General features: G+C 37.8%; 1 protein-coding gene across 2 annotated transcripts in view; it reads left to right on the top strand.

Moving 5' to 3' along the window:
• Positions 1–788: 788 nt before the first annotated feature.
• The window catches only part of LOC100643585 (dipeptidyl aminopeptidase-like protein 6), a 116308-nt gene continuing 99632 nt past the window's right edge, over positions 789–17464 (top strand). For both annotated transcript variants that reach the window (XM_048410596.1, XM_048410595.1), the window contains exon 1: positions 789–1446. The gene's annotated coding sequence lies outside the window, so the exon portion shown is untranslated. The remainder of the gene's footprint in view (positions 1447–17464) is intronic.

The raw sequence follows: 17464 nt of genomic DNA, 5'->3' as shown, positions 1-17464 counted from the left end.
CTAAAACGAATAGCTCACGTTTATGTATATGAAATAATATATATAATATAGGTATGTATTCCCAGATGAAAATAGCGCAAAGCTGAAGGTATGTAAGGTATCACATGTAAAACATTGTGGTAAGAAAAATCACCAAGAGGATGCTTCGAATGAATCCACAGAAAGCGAGAAAGTAGAAATTAGGATACAAAACCAGAAACTCTCCGAAAGGAATAGGGAATGGGTAGCGTTCGAAACGAAGATGTGGCGAGGAACAGGATAAAAAGGTTAGCGGAAAAAACCAAGAAAATGCAAACAAACCTCTCGAAGCTCGGTTGATGTATGTTAGAAAGGAAGAGGACCGGGGCATTGAAGAAAGAAGCAGAGGATTCAAGAAAAGGTTACGGGAGGGGCGCGCGTTCGAAAACACGGACACCTATCCCGATCAAGAAAGAAGCATCGAGAAAGCGAGAGGGATGCAGCGGCTAGTAAAACAGAGATAGAAACTGCGTCTAGGGAGGAAGGAGGATAACGGTAGAGGGGTGAGGGTGAGGAGCGCGTGTCAGGGGTGGCGGAGATCCGAAAAGAGAGAGCGGAGAGTGGCGGAGAGGTGTGTGCAACAGAAGAGAGGTAGACGCGTAGGGGGCGGTTAGAGAGAGAAATTAAACTTGGAAGAGGGAGAAGGAGAGGCAAAGAGAGAGAGAGAGAGAGGTAGAGGCGGGGAACGAGAGTCGAGGAAAGAGAGAGAGAGAGAGTTAGTCGAGCAACGAGAGGGGAGGGAGTAGCAGGAGAGCGAGGCTGCGGCGTAGCCTCAGTGCCGGCGCAGTGGCCGGGCCATCGTGTCCTGTGCTTAGTTTTCTGTGCTCTCTTTTCTCTGATCCTGTTCGACAGCCGACCACGATTCCCTAGAGAGATCGTCCTTTTTACCAACCCTGGACCTGGTGTGTGTCACGCTCCCTGTCTTCACAGTAGCCAATGTCATCTCGATCAACGACTTTTTCTTCTTTCTCGCTCGTCGGATGATCCTTCGGCTCTGTCGCGTTTCTCGCCTCCTCTCTTATCGACGCGTATCGTACCAGTCCAAGTGTGACGCGTACACCGAGAAGACGTAACCGGAATGAGAATCGTGTCGTCGTCATTGTCGTGACGCGTATTCTTGACACTCTCGAGTTCTAAGGTCCTGCCGTTAAAGGATCTTTGTTCTACTACGGTGTATACGGAAGCATACTTTGGTATTTTCTTGTGTTCGACGTATTTCGACTTCCGCTCTGTGCGAACAACGTCCACGGTTGCCAAACGAATCAGCACAAACAGAGGAAGAAGGACACCCTGCCGGGCAGCAGTCGGGAGGATCACAGGGCGAAGAGGTGGGAGCCATGCCGCCCGGGCGAGCTTCCCTCGAGGTAGCCAGGATCGTCCGGCATCCCTGTCCTTCCACAGTACAGCGTTCTGATCGCCTCTTTTGAGGTAAGGGATCCTTTTCATTGCTCACGTCCCGCCGATGGATTTTTGGGTCTCTCGCGATGGTGTTACGCGACGTGTGGTTTGACGCAGGGACGTTCGCTTCTGAAGATGCTGAACGATGCATGGGATTAGATACCTGAGAGTCTTCGTGTACGACTAGGATCCTAGATAGAACATCTTTTTGTGTTTCGTGATGAAGTGTGCAAAATTTTGGAACTCCATAAGTGTATATTTGAGATTTAGTTCTTTATCTTCGATCGAGGATAAACATAGAAATGTCTGTCTCAAAAATGCGAAACATCTTCTTTGGTACGAAGATGTTTTCAGCGTTGTTTATCACAACACTAAATGTTTACGAGAATCTGTTAAAACCATCTCTTGCTCTACGATTATGTTAAACTTCAATAATGTCACATATCAACATTCGTTGGAAAAGCGATAGAAATCGAAGAACCGTTTTCAATTGAACGTACGTTATGTCGTGAGATCGTCATCCATTCCGCGAGAGTGGTCAAAGCTTGCGCCACTGTTGACATTCGCGACGCGCGATGAGGCTTCCGGCGAACGTTGGCCAGCCTGGTCGATTCACAATAGCGAACGGCAGGGCACATGTTCCAGCAAGGAGAAAGAAACGAACGGCGAGCTTCAATGAAGTCGAGCTGAATGCGTCACATGAACAAACATCGCCTGTCTCTGTGTTGCGTTTCTGTTGTTACATTTCGAATCTGCTCACCCATAAAAAGTCCCCTTAGAGTGCTGTTTCCTTGGAAAACTTTTTAGATAAAGGTCCGTAAAAAGAGGGGAAATCAATATTGATATTTATAGTATTCATTGTGAAATAGCAAAATTGGTAGAAAGTTCGCTATATACATAACCTGGAAGGTGATTCGAAATTTTTCATCGATAATATAGGTATATACATATATATAAAAAATACTTCTAGTGTCAAATCCAAAATTCGTAAAATTTTTGAAGTTAACATCAAACCCAAGTATAAACGTAAAATGTTTTTTTCAAAATTCGCAACTATAGAACTCGATACAAGACGAATGTACGAAACTGTGAAGTTTTCATTCAGAATTTTATCGATCTTGTCACATAAATTTCCCTGGAAGTAACGCGTCGAACTCGTAATATCGTTCCTGACGGTTCAGCCAGCCATGGGTCATTTAAAATTCATTTTTTCGCGCCAGAAAGAATTCTCACATGTCAACGAATCCACGATCGAAATCGTACGGTTCTCTGAAATTTTACGGTTGCCTCGGTCGTTATCTTGCGATGGAAGTGCAAGACGAATCCGCACATTGCATTTACGAGCACTCGAGGTTGCCAAAATTTGCGTATACCAGGGTGGAACGATGGTCTACTACAAGATGCAAGAGTAGCGCAGCATCGCTATTGGAAATTCAAGCGTGACTTATTGTCGTACGCGTTCGCAGACTCGCTCGCCAAGAATGTCGAGCATCCCTATACGACGATATCCGCGGAAGAATTCCGCTGGCTTGCGGTTCTCTACGTCGAACAGGCTTTCGGCATGTTTCAGAATTTATTAGACTGTAGCTTTTTAATGTATCCGCCGAAATTTTGGGTCAACTATTCTTATTCCCGTCTTTATCATGTTTCTCAGAAACTGTTTTCTTCGATAGATCTTCGTCGCTCTTTCGTAGAGTTTCGCCGAGGCTTTGGTATTTAAAATATTCTGCAAAGGTGCAATTTCAAGGAAAAGGAAAGGGAAGGAAGCATGGTGTCTTTCATCCAGGAGTTAGGTCTTCCTATGCAATTTAACCCTTTCACTGCTCAGACCGTAATGATACGATCTGTACGATATACGTGTTCACTATTCTGAACCCGTAAAATCCAGCAGTGAACGGGTTAAATAATATTATTCGGAGAATGTTATAAGTAACTGTTGTAATGAAGAATAAATTCAAAATTCTCTTGTATAATAGCAGAAAGATCGGTAACAAAATGAATGATTTTCTAGAGATAAATGTTATAGATCGCAGTATAATTATTCTCACAAAATTGTAAAATTTAAAAATGAGGTTTATGATATATAGCTTGTGATTTGTCAGTATAGATAGATTTCACTTTTATTCATAATTTTACAGTTTTTTTACCACGTAAGACAATCGGATGATCTGTGATTTATAAAATTTGCTCGCGATCATTTTCATTTATTTTATTGCGAAATTTATTCCAATTGTCGATATTAACAATTAGTAAAATTTCGTTAGTATTTGAATTAGTATTCAATTGTGCAAGAGGGCTCAGAGAGACCAATTATCCGGTACTGTTACTATTCGAATTATCAATAATAAACAATACAGAACATAATATTTTACGACGAGCTCTATAAATCTTTCTCATAATTGTAGAAATCTGCGGTTTGATACTTTACGGTATCAATAAAGTTATCGACCGCGAATCTGCTAATATTGTCCATACAGATCCACATGATCTATAATCTCCTATTTCGAATTCTAAACGGATAGCTTGAAACGCTAGACTGCATCATGAAAATCAGATCGTCGATGGTGTAAACATAAAATAGATGCATAAATGTCATCGACGTCCCACATTTTATCTCCAGCGTGACCACGAATTCATCGCACTTTAAGCACGCGAAACCAGCTACTTCCGCGCCTTCGACATTTTATTCTTCAACTACGGTCGTTACAGAGCGGAACCTTTTCCTCTCGTCTCGACAAAGCAACAGATTTCAGCCAGGTTCCGCGACGCTGAATCGTGGCCCAAAGAGACGCGATGACGCTGCTTCCGGTTTCGCTTTTGTCAGCGCAAAAACGCATTTAAAGGGAACCCAGTGCCGCAGATAACGTTGCTATTCCGACGAAGAAACGACGTCCCTCGGGACAACGTTGCAACTTGCATTCGCTTAACAACAGTACAGTGCGAACGCAAAAACGAATAAAAACGGCTCACTTTATACACGCTGCGTTCTGTGTTCTCCATTTTTTTGAAACAGAAAAGTTGCGGCGTTTCCGTTCCGCTACATAGAAGGTCCAACCTTCCCTCCTCTTTCTGTTTCGATTGTGAGTTCCAAGCTTTCAGATTATACAGTTCGCGGCCATTTACCTGGCGACGATCGATCCAAGGGAAAAGTTGATGTTCTGGAAAGTCGAGCTGGTTTTGGCGTCGCGATTGTTCTGAGATCGATTTATCCACCATTGGCACAGAATTGTGGTTTGAGTTAAAAAATTGTTCGGAAGCGATTTGTACGTGCGCATCGCTCGATTTTTGCTGCTGCAATATTGTAACGCAATGAGATAATATCAAGTGGCAAATGAGTTGAGTGGAAAAGTGGTATAAATGGATTCTTCGCTACAAAAAATATAGAAAATTTGTATTTATCTAGAGGATTTTCTAAATGGATTTCCAAGCCTTTATGGCTATGTATAATATTTTAATATCTGGAAGCGAGAAATAGAGTTTAATTTTACCCACAATTTTCTTCAATTAAAGACCTTATCGGTTTTTCTTTGTACTTCTACTCCATGTTTAAAGATGATCTTCTTAGATTAATTTTAAAAATTTTGGTGATGATAATGTTCCATACTAAATTGTTAGAGAGTTTGATTTTAAGTATATTTTATATTTATACAATATTAAATATTCTTGAGGCGAAGGACTTGTTTAATTATCTTTAATTAAGCACAGTTGAAAGAAAAAGAGCTCCTGAAACGAAGCATTCATAACAAAAATGATCCCAGTTTTCACTTGCAGAATGTATCGCTGTTTAACGAATTGAAAAAGTACTCAGGTCTTCAAAAATCAATTCAAAGGATTTGTATAAAAACAGTCAACGATAACAAAGTGAAGCTACTATTAGTCTCCAAACATAATACACTACAATTTTGTTCTTGATCAACGTAAATCATTTCAATTCATTAGCCAACGCAAAATTAATTCCCAACCGATCTGCAAACATTTCGAAAGTGTGCTTCGAGCTTTGCCCAACTCGATTCGAGAGAATCCAGCGTCAAAACGGCTAGTAACGCGGTTAATATCGTTGCAACGTCTCAATTTGCGTCGCTCGAAGCTTCGTGACTGACTGGAAATTTCAGTATCCGCGTTATTCGATCGTTATTAGCTGCGTTATCAGTCATTTACACCGGTCGTAACACGTAGTTCGCCAGTTTGCACGCTCATGCAACGTTCGCACAAATTACAAATTAACGTACAACTTTAAAGCACAAAAGAAGATAAAGCCACTACACATCTTTGATCGAACGACGAAGAGGGTGCTGATAGAGGGTTCACTTCTTTTCGTTTCGTTAAATAGCAATTGAAAAGCTTCATATTATGTTCGGTTTGCTAGATTATATTCATCTAAAAACTAACACTCTAACGAATCTTCTATCTTGAGTTTTGGAAACAATAAATTCTGGCTTTCCCTAGTATCTTTCCAAAAATCCATTAAAGTTAAGAAAATTCTTAAGACTTGAACTACAATGTCCCAAAGTCCTCGGTAAATGCCGAGATAATCACATTAACTTTTTTCGCTCTACAAGCACCAAATTGTCCTCTATCGACTGGAAGACAGATCAGTTCCGTTGGAGAATCCTGCCGTATCCTTCACAAGAGGCTAATCAAATTAGTCTCGAGCCTGCAGCGATAACACGATTATCGGACGTCTTCACGTTGGTTCAATCTGACGTACGATCATTTTACGATCCTATCCTCTTCTATCGTAGAATTTAGAGCAGGTGTGAATTATCAAAAAATCGTCAACAGAGAATTTCGCCGTTTTAAAGTTTCCTCGTAGAAATACAGTTTCTTATAAATTTACTTTGGTAAAATATTCTGGAGCAACTATTTTCAAATAGTTTTGTATCTTCGTTCTGTGTTCGTACCTTCGTTCTGTGTCTTTCAAGTTATTTCTTTTTTCAACAATTTTTTCTTAAGATATATTTTTTTAGCCACTAAGTGATGAAGAAGCCAGGAAATAAACAAAAGGAAAATTCTGACATTTTTTTCACGTGGTCCTTAATTACAGCATTTACCATGTTCTTCTAATAAAATGTAATTAGCTGCTTAACTCGTTTCATCGTTGGTAAAGAAAGAAATTGAAACTGAATCTCGAGCGATCACGAGAACGTGATTAACACGATTAACGCTATAGAGTAGTTTATCGGCACGGAGCGATAGCATGTACAGTTGTTTTCAGGTCGTTAATGGAATTCGAATGGAATTTAAAGACAGTGGAACGAAGTGGAACTCTAATTAAATTTTCATCCTAGGAATCGTTGGAAAATTTTTGAAATAAACTCTGCTTGTATCGCGAGACGAAGTCAAAAGACGCGACGAAACATCGAATTTGATGGGACGCAAATTTCACATGTGTCTCACGGAATCGCGCGATTATCGTTTCGCAAGGAATAACGTTTGTCACACGTTGTCACGTTGAAAACGATGCGTCACCCAGAATTATCGATGTGTATAACTTCGTTCAGCAGGCTGAGCGAACTCTCGCGAATTAGGACACGGGGATCAACCAACGATAAATCGAGCCATGGATTATTTCAACTTAACTTTCCGCGGCGCTGTTATATTAACGAAACATTCAAAGGATTTATGTTCCCTTTGACTCGATGATAATTCTGGGGTATAAATCTGTAAATGAAATGAATTATAAGTAAATTCTACCCAAATTTTCGATCTCGCTGGATGACAATTTTATCGTACTTTTTTAAGATAAATAAATATGAGATGTCATAAGGTACCTGGGACTTTCTGAAAGTGAGGTGAAAAAATGAAATGAAATGGCGAAAAAGTTCCTGTTTCAGTACAATCACGCTTTTTATTTGAAATTTCAATTATCGGCGGACCGTTTCTTTTGAAGCGTTTCTACAGAATCTCTCAAACATCTTATCGCCTATTCATCTTAATTCTAACGTAATCCTAATTGTGACGCACATAGGCGGATGGAAAATCGTTACAGCGTACACGTAATCAATATACCTGCACGGTTAATCGAATCAACAGCTCGTTTAGTTTAAAGAGGCGATTAGTGGAATTAGAAGACAACTTTGTTATCCGGTAGCTTCGATGATTTTTAGCGCGTCATAACGGAACTGCAACCTTATAATCCTACGATTATGAGATCTTCTGTAAACGAGTTATATGTAACGCCCTAAAAGTGTCGTAAGATAATGCTCTTCGAAGTAATACGGAAGAGGATCAAACGGCTCACGAGGGAAAATTCTGTAAAAAGTTTCATAGGTGAAGTTTCGTAAAGAAATATTAAAAAATGAGGAAGTAGCGAAAAATCATTTAGCGGCGTAGCAACTTCACTCACACAATTTCGTACTTTGCATAAGATATCATGTTTAAAGAATCGTTATCCTTGTTTCCCATCATTCTCTTCGCGAAAAATTCGCCTATCACGTACAGCATTCCGTATTTCTCGTAAGAGTGGGACTCTCATTACACGAAAATAAACGAATGTGGAAGATTTATGAATAATTGTTCCGATGATAGAAAAATTAAAAATTTTCATAGCAGAATAGAATCTCAAGTCGAATTTTTAATCATCATCCGACGCAATAATTTTTCAAAAAAGCTTCTCTTCATCGAAATTCGTATATGGACCTCTGAAAAATATCAAGAGCTTTGGCCGATTAACAAAAGTGCCCCGCAATTAAGCTACGTATAGCGCGGATGTTCGTTCGTTGGGAAAAAAATTTTTTTACCTCTCTGTTCCCCCGTTTATTCTCTTCTTTCTTTTTCGTTTCTCTGTTACGAGAAAAAAATTCCAACGAAATCACAGAACAAAAATTTCATTAACAGCACGAGGTGCTTACCCAACTAGCTCTCGAACGATTCGCGCACTCGCGAGTAATTTCGTTTCAATTCGACACGCCTCTCTCCCCCTTCTGGTCGCCCCGAGGGGGCAGAAATGGGAGAACTTCGTTCCGGCCAGTGAATTAAGAGATCAACGAGAAGCCGAAAATGTCCGTGGATCACGCGACGAACGCACGGGCCCGTCGTTAATCGTCCAGGCACGAATTTTCGATTTTGCATTTTCACTGCCGCAAATGGTTAATGCCAGTCGAATAATAGAAGCCAGAGACCGGAACGGTCGCTTTTGCAGCCGTTATATGGCTAAACAGCCCATGCTATGGCGGAAAATTGCCGATGTTCATTGAAATAGCTTTTGTATCAACGTGAAAACGAGCTTGATGTTCCACGATTCTCAGCGATTTTTTCCCCCTGTACTCATCGTTGTTATTTTATGCGAAGCACAATGTTACAAGATTTCTGGATAGGTCAAATTTATATTTTATTTGTGATCGATAGACTGCGGATTTTTACGTAATTCCATATTTTTTTTAAAGAGACTTAAAAGAATGGAACCTACATAGTAATTTGTTTCGTCTACTAAGAATTATGACGAATACTCCAGTTTAGATATTTTATGTCTTCTTATATATTATATGCATTCTTTGTATGTCTGCATCTTTAAATTTGTCATAATTGCATAAAGAGACGCACTTCATTACAGATATTAATGGAATTTTCAAATTTCCTTCAAATTTCCTTCAATAATAATGGAATATTACATATACGATTAGTAGCGTAATACTTTTTAATAAGTAATACGTAATACGCTATTTATTAATTAATCGATAATCAAACATATCATTCGCGTCAAATACAAACTTCAAACTTCAATCGTTAAAAATTGCGTACGCCTATATCCTCGAATTAACTTGTTAATCAGAGCCGAACGAAAAGAATTCCCACGAGACGCGTCTAGTCCGAACTCATCACCGTGTTCACCGATTAATTTAGCAAATCCTGACACCCCAATGATGTCGTTTGAAAAGCCAAACCGCGTAACGCGTCCGACCAATGACACGCGCGAAACCGCGAATCGCATGGCTAATTATTTCAGCCTCGTCCGATGTACGTATACGTCGTGCATGTGCTACGTGTTGGAAGTTGACCGTCGTGGTTTGAAATAATGAGATTCAGCGGGGGCGAGACGAGCCAGTTACAATGGCACCGGTAAGATCTCATCGCAGGGAGAAAAGCAAGTGGGCGAAGTTTGTTATCGCGACGGGACAGGAATTTCACGAAGGGGATGGGGTTGAAAGGGAGCGAAATGGTGCGAGGACAGGAGGTCCTTTGCTCGTTCCCCGGTAACCTTCTTTCGTTTGTAGAACCTCGTCGACGAATCTTGCCGGCACGACTGTTATCTTATTATCAGCGGCATTGTTCCAGAAGTTGAACGGGAACGCTTCGTTCCGCCACTGGAATCGACGTGGTCTCTTTGTCACAATTTGAACACATTTCGAACGCGATGTATCAACGAAAAAATATAAAATCAAGAGCGAAAAAACGGCGGACTGTTTTGATAAACGAGGAAAACAGGTGTTACCGGATGTTTTGCAAATTGTTTGCATATGATTCTTCCAGTCACGTGATTTTGTTAACTGCGTTGCTTTAAGCTTGGAAGTGCTTCAACGCTTCCTTGCATTCGCTTGGTAAATGAAAAAATTATGGTTATTTGCTTTATTTTTATTGTATATACATGTATTTGTTTAACAGATATTTTTATTTTATAATTTTATAACGTTTTTACGCGAGATAAATTTTCAAACAACTATCTGGATGAATATTTGGAAGAGTCGTTATAGACAAAAAATCAACCCAGATTTCTTTGAATTCAATTGTAGACTCATTAAAATTAAAATACATTTTTTCCTAAAATGAAATGAATTTCTTAGGTAAATCGAAAAATCTGCTAGTTTGTCTGAGGCCTTGACCTGATCTTCATATTTGATGTTTGATTTCTTCCAAAATGTTATCTCCAAAAAATTAGATTCAATTTCTCTGGTTATATCTATAAAATAGAAAGAGAGAGACGGAGAGAAAGATAGATAGATAGATAGATTGATAAATAGAGAGAGAGAGAGAGAGAAGTCTAGTGCAGAGACAATGTTAATGATCAGACTACGAATGTCTATGTAAATTCATTCTTTTCTCTTATTTTCATCCTATTTTCTGTGTGTCGTCATTTCCTTGATAAGCGTATAACTGAAAGCAGGGAGCAGAAATACCAGATAGAGAAACATGAAGTGGTATTCTTCTCCTTTTCAATTTGTCGGTTTTGGGATTACAGCGAATTGGATGTCGATAATGCGGCATTACCGAACGCGAGCGCGTGTGTTGATTTCGTTAATTTCACGGACAGCAAGGCGACTGGACGTTTTATCGTTTAGAGAGTGATTATAGAAAGTGGAGCAGACTGCACTTTGTTACTTTGGAGAGAATGAATATAATCGTTAGAAAAATTCTTCGTTTCTTTTTAAATAATACCCGCGATTCCTTTCTGTATAATTCTTTCGAAGAGGTTGTATGCTGTTTGTATAAAAACGAGAATAAAACGAATTGGTATATTGTATATTTCTATACGGGTTTTGTGTCAGCAAAAGATGGGGTGCTCTGTTTCTCTTTTTCAACTTTGAACTTTTAAAAATTTTAGATAATTTTAAATTCATATGTTCTTTTTTAAATTTTTAGATCTTCGATGGAACATGTAGTGATTCTAAACTTTAGGTTAATAATTTTGTACAATATTGTTGAAATCCGAGATTTAACGGATCTCTTTTTCTAATTTCTTATGAATAAAATATTTAGAACTTTGAGCTTTCATAGCTTCTGGTTTGTTTTTATTATATGATAGGTCATCCTGAAAGTTTTCAGAATTTTTCTTGCATCTAGCTTTAACGCTACGAACCAACATTTGGATTGTGTTGATTTTTAATACGATTATACGGATATGTTTATGCGTTATATTTTTGTTTAATAATTCATGAGAGGAGTTGACAAATATCAAATTATCAAGGAAACATGGAACAGCCCGATCTAATTTTAGAATTTATAGCGAAAACACCTGATCGATTTACATTTTATCGAACACACTATTTGTTATTGTCGCTGTTAACGTAAATATTAGTCACGTGGAATTTTCATCAGCGAAATTGACGTGACGATATATGCATCTCGATAATTTATTCCGCGTTGATTTCGAACATGATAATCATTAATACGAGGAATTAAAATTAAGGCTGTATCGCACTACGCTTATATTGTTTTATTTTAAACGTATTTCTAGTAAAAGAAGAAGATGGCTCATGTATCTCACGTCCGCTCTTCAAATATATCTTGTAGAGCAATACGTCTAAGAAATGATAACCGGAGACCAATTTTCTTTACGTCCGCTCCTGTTTCGTGCTCGGTTAAACGTGGTCTCTATTGTAACTAGATCATGGATTTATAGAAAATTGAAATGTGCAAAACGAATAGAATGCGTATAATACGAAAAAATATAAAATATTCAAAATATGGCATTTCATATAATATTTTTGTTATATCTTTATTATATTAAGATTATATTACGTTAACACTAGAACTACCGATAGTTAACACGAAGCTATTTCTACCACAACCTGTCAAAATGAGTAGTCTTTAAAAAATATGTAATAATAGAATATTTTTATATTTATTGATTTATTACTTTCTTACAGAAGGAATTCCATGTTATGTAGTACATTTTTGGTATTATTAATCCATCTGGGACTATGATCCCTAAATAATGGTTGATACATTTATAAAATTGTAGAACCAGTCGTTTTGACTGGAGTGGTATTTCTAGTGTTAGCATCTAGCGATCTAGCGATTGATCCGGAATTTTCCTGATAACTGATATTATAATATCGAAGGATACGCAGTAAAAATTTTAGAAACGTGTGCAAAGTTGTGCAAAACGAGGAAACTGGTTAATTGGGGTTCGATAAACAGATTGTAGGATCTTTTTACACTTCGACAAATACGAGTGGTATTGATATAAATAGCCTTGATACAAAATTATTTTTAGTTTAAACACATAAAAAGCAAAATAAAATTCATTATATTATTCCTTTAGTTATCGTTACGAAACTCGTTACATCATTGCGGAAAAAAATATAACACGAAGTAGGAATTTGAAAATAAATTTGTAAAACCAGTCAATCCGACTGATGTGGTAGTTCTAGTGCTAATAATATATAAAATACAAAGAGAGTGGGTTAATTTGTTCGAAACCTTGCTTAGCATTCGAAGATTTGCAATTTGTCTTATCTGTATTTTGCATCATACCACTGATTCCATCACAATTACTTTAAACATCACAAACACAAATATAAATTTGTCTCGCCATTAACATATAATAAAATCAAATCAGAATTAATTAAATCCGCAATACCATTCATGTGTCAATTAATTTGAAGTATGTAGAAATTTTGATCAATGTTGAGAGTAATGGCCAATGGTGGGATCGATTGCCGAACTAATACAATACAACAGGCACGTAAAGCACTCGCGTAACATAACCGCTTTCCATGCTCTTAGGATGTATTTCACGCACGGGATCAGGCCGAAACAAGGGAAAGAGCATTGGAATTTCGGATGGACGAGAGAGGCTACGAACAGAGTGGGGAAGCGGAGGAAAAGTTCGAGTTGGACCAGTAGTAGGATCGATAGTTCTGTCATAAGCCGGCACGAGCAACAAAACCGCACGCGTCAGCCTTAGCCGGTTGCGGTTCATGATAACGATTCAATTTTTCCTAGACAGGGGAAATCTTATACGTCCTATTATTCGCGGGATCCCTCCTACATTTACCTTCCATCCGGTTACTTTCGCGACTGTTTCAGGGTCGTTTCAAAAAATTTGATAACTTCTGACGATCCAATTTCACTGGGTGTGGCCCGGACCACGCGACAATCGCGCGAACTATGTTCGAGATTTCACTCGTTATTTTCTCGAATGATCCAGTTTCATTTGTTACTTAACACTACGATAACCGATTAGCTTCGAGCATAGTAGCTTTCACGATGCGAATTAACAATCGTTATATTCTCAGCGAGCGTCTGTAAAATAACACAGGAAATAGTAATATCCTTACCCATATCGTAATCTTTAAAAATTGGATGATTTGTATATAAAGAGAAAAGCAAAGTTTCGTTCATATATTTTACAAAAAAATCATTAAATTTTTTAAAGTAAAATTTCCACAAAAGGTCACAGATGGTTACTTTGATCACCGTCGTGGTTTCAATATTCTCTCGTATCTTCGAAAAGTCCGAATATACTCGGTGGTTTGTTCGAGTTTCATTCATTTGTCGCGAAGGAACTAAAAGAGAATTCCAAGAAGTAGTATCCACAAAGGCGTTGTAGACGAGAAATATTCGTGGAAAGAGGAACGCGAGATGCTTCAACTCCGGGGAAAATTAAACAAAGCTTGATCTTGGTTAAAATATATAACACGTCAAGCCTTAGCCCCGTAAGAATATTTCTGCCGTGAAAATGATTGCAGCAGAGGACATTGTCTACTGCTGAAGCTCTATTGTACGTGTAACAGGAAACGGAGGAACGCCGATTATTTGATCTTCTTCCTACTAAATAAGAAACGAAAGGAGCAATGCTCATAATTCGTAATCATCGTAGAAAATATTCCCGGCTTCGCTCCCGCGATTTTATCGACGTTCTCCCCTTTCCAGCTCTGTCATTTCTTCCACTTGGCTTTCTTGCACGTGGATTTTTCTTTTCATCTTTAATAACTTGGACGTTCGCGGAGACTTTTCCATGAAGGAGATTCGACGTTCGCAGATATGCAATGGAAAATTGCTCCTAGATAAGGTGAATTAATTAGAACGAATTAATGAGAACGGAATTGAGTTTCTTTGAGAATCGGGTTTCTGTATCTTCTCTCGAGGAATGTATTAGGAATGCTTCCTTGTTTGAATAGTTCTTGCCCTGTAACTGCTCTTGATTGGTTAACAAGAGTGAGATTCCTTTTTGTATAGCGTCAAGTATTAGTTAAATGAAAGAATAATTTCCATTTTTGAACGTTCTAAGATAGACTGTTTCAAATGACTCACACATCGCTGTTTATAATAAAATCATTTTACTAGTGAAATGTTCTGTGTTGATAAGATACGTAGCATACGTTTTGATTGAGAAATCAGTATAAATATTAAACACAGTTTCAATAGTTATATATGTATATATATCTGGCAAAACAATTAATGTTAAATTGTAACATACGAAATAATACAATTTCATTGTATCTTTATTTTCTAAACGTTGCTGTCCGTAACGTAAGGAGAATATTTTTCTCCAAGTTTCTTTCTGTTTATTACTCATTAATATTCCTGGAGTCCTATTTGTAGTCGATTGTTATTCTATTAGTATTCAGAATTGGAAAACAATTCTGGTGAAAATTCTGCCTAGAGTATGCTTCTGTCGTCGAAAAACGTCTCAATGGAATGTTCACGCTTCAGTCATTTCAACGCCGGGAATGCCATTAATTCATTACGCGACGACGCGGTTGAAATGCGGCTGAAAAGGTCCTGACATTAGCAGGACTCGTTTGCCGATGCCATCGTGTATGATGTGCGCATATTCAACCACAGAATTTTGACGAATCGCGCGACATGTTTACCATACCGATTCTAAATGCCAGTCGTCCATTCGCGTTTGCTATTGTGCCGTAGAAACAAAAATAAAAAAACACTAGAAAAATCTTCTTTCGTGACGAGAGGAGTTAGACGAGAGAATTGCAATGGGTATTTAAACGGTAGAATTGCAATGGGTATTTAAACGGCAGAAGAGCTTACGTATTGAAAACAAAGCTGTGGTTGGAATAAAATGTTTTAGTGCTTTACAAGTTGATTGCTTCGTTTCAGCTTTCAGCATCCTGTTGACTTTTTAGATAGTTTGTTTGTGTTATTCATTCTACTATTGTGCTCTGTCAATGCTTCTTCTTCTGTTTAATTTTGAAAAGACAGGTTATTTTATGAGATTTCCTAGGAAGATCAAAAATAATTCTTTCGCTGATCTCATAAGTTGTTTTGTAACAAAAAACATTTGTTGAAATATTATCGCTTTCTGCTTTCAAAAATTAACCATAAAATAAATAGAAATCTTCTTCTACAACAAACAACCACCCCCTTAATTCTCCGATTAGAAACCGAAATTACATCGGTACCATCCTTCCTATTTACTTCCTTACCAAATAAATCCAATACGACAAAACTGCCTCAATCATATTTGTTGTAATTTCCAGAAGAAACGATGCCCAAACTAGTTCGTTCTCACGGCAAATAAAACTGTTCCGGTGCTCGATAAAGAAGTGAGGTGGTATTAATTCCATGCCGATTAAAAGACACCGAACTGGTTGGAAGAGCAGGACACGCATGATCGACCAATTTTAATAACCAGCGCTTGCCGTTTGAGGTGTTCCATGGAATATATCCTGGGGCACCGATAAAAATCGTCCACAGCGACCAGCTAGCTCGAAAACCAGAGTGTTGGAAAGAGGAATAAGTGGAGAGGGTGAAGGACAGCGAGCGTCGCTCGAGACCGAGTTTATTGGACGACGCGTGGCGACTCGTTCGCCGGTCGAAAGATTAAATTGGAATTCGATTATCAAACTGGCGTCGTTTGGCTTCCGCCTCGATTCAGTTCCGGTCCCCGGTTATCGGTCGTCACTCATCGATTTCATTGCTCGCGATCGGCTGGCGATGCGACGCTTCGCGACGCCAACTTCGGCTTTCAAAGGGACTTTGTCTTTTTTCCCTCTTTTTATTCTGTGTTTGGGTTTGTTTCCCATGTTATATAGGTGTTCGCGAATTAATCGTGAAATGTGTGAAGCAGGATAGTATGCGAGATCGAAGTTGGATGTTGTGGACATCAGGTTTGAAGAGGTGGAGTTCGTGGAATACCTGATTAGGTTAATTGGCTAAGGTCCGTGTCTAATCTCGATCGAGCAATCCAATCGGGTAATTGCTCCTTTCCACAATTTCAAGTCAACTTCAGATTAGAGTTCTAAGCTCCTATAGTCTCTTTATAAAAACTCTAATTCCTCGATCTTTTGTATTTTTAACCCTGACTTGCCAATTTCAGGGAAACGAATATGAATTTAATAATGTAATAATAGAAATCTTAATATTCGATTTTAATTAGTGATAAAATTAGAAACACTGTATGGATATTGTCACAAATGGGATTGAATTTGTCCCGTTTCATTCGCAGTCTTTCTGATTCACGTCACTATACGACCTGGTACGTGCTTGAAATGGAAAATCAGAAAAATTCGCACGCAAAAGTATTATCTTTTAGTCCAATTTGCAGCTCGTTGTGCTCAACACAAAGAAATATTGCGATACTTCCACTCGTATCTCAAAGGTATACATTACGTTCTAGTTTACAAATGATCACTAGTATTCATGTCCGTCTTTCAATAGAAATTTTAGTTGTATTATATCGCGTATCAATATAATATATGCTTTTTCTAATTACCTTTGATATATAGTGCTTTGAACTTTCACTGATATATTATTTACAGTTTTTAATGAGATTATTAGTCACTTGATTACTTAATAATGTACGAGTATCAGAGAACTGAATATATTTTAAGGAATAATAATATAGGAAAATAGCTGTTACTATAATTTCTGTTATGCAATTTTGTGTTAATCGTTTGATAAATTAAATTGTTTCTTTTCTAGTTAACATCTTTGAATTGAGAATTATCAAGGATTTCCTTAATGACTTTTTATTTGGTACAAGAATTTAATAGAACCATTTCTTTAATTGCATCATTCGTGCAATATTCTGTTTCCCTCTTTTATTTCTAGTTTTTAACAGTCTGACATGTAATTTTAATTTTCTACTTGTTTCACAACATATTCTCCTTTTAGTTTTTTATTAATTTAAAACTTCTACTTTCGGTTGTATCAAATTTATTTTTATTTCAATTGCATTTAGTTTTAATACCATTTTTCAGACGAGAATTTTTTCTGGAAATTATTTTAAAATACGTAATAAAACTCGACAGATATATAGATTAATTTCTTTCCTTTTTCGTAATGAAAAAACGTTTCCCAAATGTAGGCGAGAAAATACGAATATTTATCTACGTATTTTCACGCAGTCTGTTTCACGCAGAAA

The sequence above is a fragment of the Bombus terrestris genome, chromosome 11 (genome assembly GCF_910591885.1).
Source record: "Bombus terrestris chromosome 11, iyBomTerr1.2, whole genome shotgun sequence".
NCBI classification, from domain to species: Eukaryota; Metazoa; Arthropoda; class Insecta; order Hymenoptera; family Apidae; genus Bombus; species Bombus terrestris.
This window is presented reverse-complemented; position numbering and strand designations above follow the sequence as displayed.